This window comes from Spermophilus citellus, assembly GCF_964194105.1.
Source record: "Spermophilus citellus genome assembly, chromosome: 3".
Classification (NCBI taxonomy): Eukaryota; Metazoa; Chordata; class Mammalia; order Rodentia; family Sciuridae; genus Spermophilus; species Spermophilus citellus.
Genome location: NC_138184.1, coordinates 98157679 through 98163802, shown reverse-complemented (window position 1 = coordinate 98163802; position 6124 = coordinate 98157679). Strand labels below are relative to the sequence as shown.

The 6124-nt window shown below is 43.7% G+C and overlaps 1 pseudogene across 1 annotated transcript; it reads left to right on the top strand.

Annotated features, from left to right (window-relative positions):
* The first annotated feature begins 287 nt into the window (after positions 1 to 287).
* LOC308643376 (transmembrane protein 132B-like) lies at positions 288 to 3923 on the top strand (annotated as a pseudogene). The gene is made up of 2 exons: positions 288 to 306; positions 2862 to 3923. The product of its transcript is annotated as a transmembrane protein 132B-like (transcript).
* The last annotated feature ends 2201 nt before the right edge of the window (positions 3924 to 6124 follow it).

Genomic DNA, 6124 nt, shown 5'->3' with positions numbered 1-6124 from the left:
GGAGCCATGATGGTTACCAAGAGGTGTCCCGTGAGACTTTGAGTGGAGGCTAATATCTGCAGCAGAAAGAAACACCAAGACAACTCTGTGTCCTGGGTTTTACTGGAGCCTCTCAAGTTAGGAGGATCCTGATTTTGAGAAGAAGCCATAGTACCTGATGTGCAGCCGCAGGAATGAGAAGACATTAGAGGCACTCAGCTGGCCCCGGAATGCGGACTATGGCATCCAGTCACATTCCCAAAGTTCCTTGGACTCAAGGGAAATGAGTGCCATTCAGGAATGTCATGATGGCTCAGGTGACTGAAGGTGCGGACTGAAAGATTGGGGAGTGGAAGCTTCTCCAAGGCCATTTGGTGTATGGGTAGCACAGGCAGGAGCCCTGACCCCTCCAAGCAAGTCATTGTCTGTGAGATGAAAAAAATGTTCTGCATTTTTCTATCTCACAAGATGATGCTGAGAAAAAATAAATGAACATCATCAATGTGACCTCTTTTAGTAGAAAAAGCTAAGCTGAAAAATGAATGAAAGCTGTTTTCCTATGAATATAAGCCTCCACTTTCTGTGATACTAAGTGAAGACAGGGAAACCTTGAGGATTTTATTTTCTAAACTTGGAATTGAAGTCTAACTGTATTGGACATGGGCAGTGGTTAAGAACATTTTTAAAAAATAGAAAAAATTATTTCTTGCTGAAAATATGAAATTACCAGATCTTGTATCTTTCCTCATGCACCTGTGGTAAGTATGTTCTAGCTAATACTGATGGAATGATATTTTGGAAATTGAGCAACAGATTCTCAATAAAACTATAAATTCTCACTGTAAAGTGTTACTCTATTGAGTTGTTTTCTAATGTCTGTTTAATACATGCAGCTCTAATGCGATATGTCCTCTAGAACTAAATTACAAATAGAAGGTAAATTGGACGAATTGATAGTTTTAGGCCATAAAACCCCCTTTCCTACTGTGCTTTCCTGGGGCCCTCAGATCTGTCATAGGGACTTCCCACCTCTGTGCATGAACGTGGAGGCCATACTTGGAGGGTTATGGGGTAGAGGGGATGATGGAACCATCTTCTGAACTGCTGTCCTATCTTTGCATCGCTCTCTGAGCACAGATTAAATTTTTAATGTCATGATTCTTTACTCTGAATATCTAGCACCAAGATCTGCATCATTTTTGAAATAATCTTTACTGCTAAATCAACCAAAATCTCTTTTAAAGCATACACACAGTTACTACTCTTTAAAATCAATCTATTCGGGGCTGGGGATGTGGCTCAAGCAGTAGCGTGCTTGCCTGGCAAGCACCACATACAAAGATGTTGTGTCCGCCGAGAACTAAAAAAAAAAAAAAAAAAAGTTAATAAATTCTCTCTCTCTCTCTCTCTCTCTCTCTCTCTCTCTCTCTCTCTCTCTCTTTAAATAAATAAAATCAATTTATTCTTTGAGTAAAAGGAAAAATGCTGTAAGTTGTTCTTTTTAGGAATGCTTTAATTGGAATGTGAGATCAAGCAATTATTAAAAGCTTTAAAAATCATTTCAGCAAACACTTTATTTTGAAAGTGAATTAGGAAATATTTTGGTGTAAACATTAATTACAGTGTTTTAAGTGATTGTGATAAAATCGCAATTAAAAATAAAACATGCTTGTAATTTAGAGGTTCATTTTTCTTACACCTATTTCACCTTTGGTGCTTTTTACTTGGTGGCACCTTAATGAGCAGAGACAAGAGTTCTTGGTGTCACTTTAGAATATCCTCCATCTGTCTAGCTCCATCTTCTCCAAAAAGGCAGTGAATTTCCAGTGTGGCTGGTCCACAGCAAATGCCAGGCATGGACTGCTTCTCCCTTCTCACTCTCTTCTCGAGTCTCCACCAGAGATAAGAGAATGGTTTCTTGGGAGGTTCTTCAAGTTACTAAAGAGATGAGATTCTCAGAGACCTCTAAGACCCTGGCTAATGGAGAGAGCTTGTCCCTCTCAGTCTTCATGTCCCAAAGGTCATCAGCAGAGGACATGTGCAGCTGAGATGGCACATCGATATGTCTCCCTGCCTCTTCCCCAGTCTGCTCCCAATGCATGGGGGACACTTCTTCTCAGACGCTCTTTAAATGTCCATCACAGGTCCCTGTGCCATTTGCTCGCCAGCAAGTTCATCTGTGCAATTGACTGTCTACCATAGACCATGACAGAGAATTGTATTTTTCCATTTTTATGAAAGCAGGCAGCTTTTGACACTTAGAAATTCCATTTCAGCTACTGTAAGTAGGCACCAAATTGCTGTCTACTTACTGTAATTATGGACAATTCTAAAACTTTCACACATTTTCAGAGTTTTAGTGAATCACTTTAAGAAGATATCAGGGGCATTGTGTCTCTCTAGTGGGATGGGATTACAATGCATTTTCCCCCAAGTACCTTCAGCCAGCACTGTGTGGCTTTAGCTGCATTGAATTTCTAATGTATCATAGTCCAAATGATATCTTGGTTGATGGCTGATTAGTTGCCCTTGGAAATGACTTGGATGCATGGCCTAATTTTTCAAAAAGCTTTAAGAAGGGTCACAGCAAAATTCAGTTGTAGGACATGAAATAAACTAATGTGTATTTTCCTGCCCTTTTTAAACTATATTGTTTGTTCGTCATGTTACTGGGATGTAGATCATTATTAATGACAGTCCAGTGTATCTCAAGTATGGATTAAGGTTACAGAGCACTGAGGCTCGTTTTTTCTAATTATATACACTTAAAGAATGTTTTGGAATTAACATTTCTGTGATAAAAATTTGCAAATGTGAAGAAGAGTTATCATAACAAATATTTTGATTTTTTTAAAAATTTTGTTCAATTCAGTAACACTTAGACATTTATGATCCCAAGGATTTATCCATAACTGTCTCTTCATTGGATGAGATGGTGGTGTCTGTCCAGCCAAACCTGCAGTCCCAGTGGCCGGTTTTGGTTGCAGAGGGCGAAGGACAAGGGCCCCTGATCAAGTTGGAGATGATGATCAGTGAGCCTTGCCAGAAGACCAAGAGGAAGAGTGTTCTTGCTGTGGGTAAAGGAAGCATCAAGGTCAGGTTTGCACAGGGCATCCAGGAGGAGCACCGAGGAGGCAGCAATGACATTGAGGGCGTGAACCGGGAATACAAAGATCACCTGAGAAACTCCATAGAGCCGGCAGGGAGCCAGGAGCGAGCGGTCCAGGAGTGGCTCCAGTGTGGGGGCCCTGCTGGCCCAGAGGACAGGACCAACAGGAGCACAGCTCTGCCACTGCCTGGGGAGGGGAAGGACAGGAAGCTGCTCAAGAGTGGTGGTGCAGATGCCTTCACCAGCTTCCCCACCCAGGGGAAGTTTCCAGAATCCAGTAACCCTAGTGACCTTACAGTGGCCTCCAGGGGGCTTGACGGACTTGGAGATCGGCATGTACGCCCTGCTCTGCGTCTTCTGCCTGGCCATCCTGGTCTTCCTGATCAACTGCGTGGCGTTTGCCTGGAAGTACAGACACAAAAGGCTTGCGGTGAGCGAGCAGGGCAACATCCCCCACTCCCACGACTGGGTCTGGCTTGGGAATGAGGTGGAGCTTTTGGAGAACCCAGTGGACATCACGCTCCCCTCGGAGGAGTGCACAACCATGATAGACAGGGGGCTGCAGTTTGAAGAGAGGAACTTCCTGCTGAATGGAGGATCCCAGAAGCCCTTCCACAGTCAGCTGCTCAGACCTTCTGACTATGTCTATGAGAAAGAGATGAAAAACGAACCTGTAAACTCTTCTGGCCCAAAGAGGAAGAGGGTCAAGTTTACTTTCTACACCACCATCCTCGCCGAGGATGGGGGCCCGTACACCAGCTTCATCCTGTTTGACAGTGATGACAGCATCAAGTGGGTCTGCCAGGACATGGGGCTGGGGACTCCCAGGACTTGAAATACTGTGTTATATTTGAATTCACTGATGTGCCTTTTGTTTTTCAAACAGCTGGAGCCTTGAGCTTGTTCAGCAACAGAGGGTGATTTAATAAGGATTTATTTGTTGAAGCCTGGTGTGTGGGGGCAGGGGGGCACGGGGCAGGGTCCTCTTCTAAGCACATGGAACTGGCATGAAGAGTTAGTGCAGCTTGTGTGTAAGCCAGGATGAGCACCTGGCATGGCCCCTGTAGCACTGCTGTAGCACTGGGTCAGCAGTCGTGCACCACCTGGTACTCGCTCATTACCAGTGCGGCCGGATTCTCCACCAAGGACTTTATCCATCAGCTCAGGACAAACAGATGTTTAGAACTGGGAGGAGTTTGATGGCTAATTTTCCGATACTTTGACATCAGTCAGGTGCATGGACAAGTCTTACTCTGGGCCTGAGAACTCTTCTGTGACAGGTGAGTGAATGTGGCCACCCTTATTGGTGATGTGCTCCGCCCATTGTTTTTATGCACATTTATGCCAACACCTGTTGCTGTTTTGTTTGGGGGAGAGTTGTTTATTGTTTTGTTTTTGACTTCTGGGAGGCTTTTTTTTTTAAAGAGACAGTGAGAGAGGGGGAGAGAGAGAGAGAGAGAGAGAGAGAGAGAGAGAGAGAGAGAGAGAGAATTTTTAATATTTATTTTTTAGTTCTCGGCGGAAACAACATCTTTGTTGGTATGTGGTGCTGAGGATCGAACCCCAGGCCGCACGCATGCCAGTCGAGCACGCTACCGCTTGAGCCACCTCCCCAGCCCTCTGGGAGGCTTTTTGAAACATACATGGTTTCTCTCCTTTAACTGACATTTGCTTGGATGAGACAGGAGTTGGGCTCCCTGGAACCAGCCTTCCAACATCCAGATTGAATTCCCTAGCACTTCTCTGCTTCACCCTACTGTTTATGGATACAAAGTAACTGAATCCTCATTTTTTCTAGCCTTTGTTTTCTCATTGACACATCTTAAATCAGCATTGCATGGCAGATATTTTTTTTTAAAATATTAACATTCAGTGAAAAAGATTCACATGAATCTTTTTGCAAAAATTGGGGAATATCTGTGAACCATACAAATTTTTTTGTTTTAAATACATAGGAGCTGAAAATCCATGTGGGAAATTATAGAGTCCACTCCTAAGGGGAAAGGGCCCACTTAAAACACCTAGTCACATAAACATTTTGTGGAAAACATTTCACTCACTAGACTCAAATATGAAACTGGTGTGGACATTCGAGAAAAGAAGATTCCTTAAAAACCGATACAGACTAAACTGCCATTTTATTCAAGAAGAATAGAGAAAGCACGGATCAGATTCTGTTTAGCCGAATGGAAATCCATCTATTCAGTGACCAGGAAAACATTTGCATCTGTGCTGCTGGCCAAGAGAAAACATCACAGAATGTGTCCTGAGGTAGGAAAGCAATGAGCACACTCAATACAGTCATGAAAATAAATGGCCACTCTAAACCTCAAGATACAGTTGTCAGGAAATCAAGGGTCAGAAAAAGAAGGGGAGGAAGAAAACAAAATCAGTCTCCAATTCTTTTTGAAAAAATAAATAGCGGTTGGAACAGTGGTATGAAATGGAGTTAGAGCAAGCTTCCGAATAAGAGAACGAGACAGCTTGTCAATTAAATAAATTGAAATGGCTGCAAACAGATACTGGACATCGTGGCTTCCTTGGGAACATCTTTTAGCACCAGCAAGAGGTCTCAGGTGGTCTCCCAGAAGAGAGGCCCTTGCAGGGTCTTGACACACCTCACAGAAAAGAAATCCAGGATGTGTCAAAAACAGGCACAGCAGAGATTTATTTAGGAAACAAGGAATGTGCACTTGGGCAGCCTGAAAGTGGATGCTATCTAGAGAATAAGTGCTTTCAGGACCTTGGGCTCTTTTAAGGGAAACTTTGTGCTTAGTGACCATGTCAAATGTGTGGGTGGTATCACTTGGTGGGCCTAGTTCTCTTCCTCAGGGAGCACAGGGCTGTCACGATGCTGTGGTTCTCTTAGGGATATCTGGGTGGATGTCATCCAGGCAATAAGGTTTGGAAGGTACTCACATCGTGGCTCCTCCAACATCTCCCCTTTGGCTCTGTTCCGGCAGCGTCTGAGGCATTAGTGACTGGACTCACAGTGCTCCAAGGCTCATGGGCCTCTCAGGAATCCACATCAGGAGG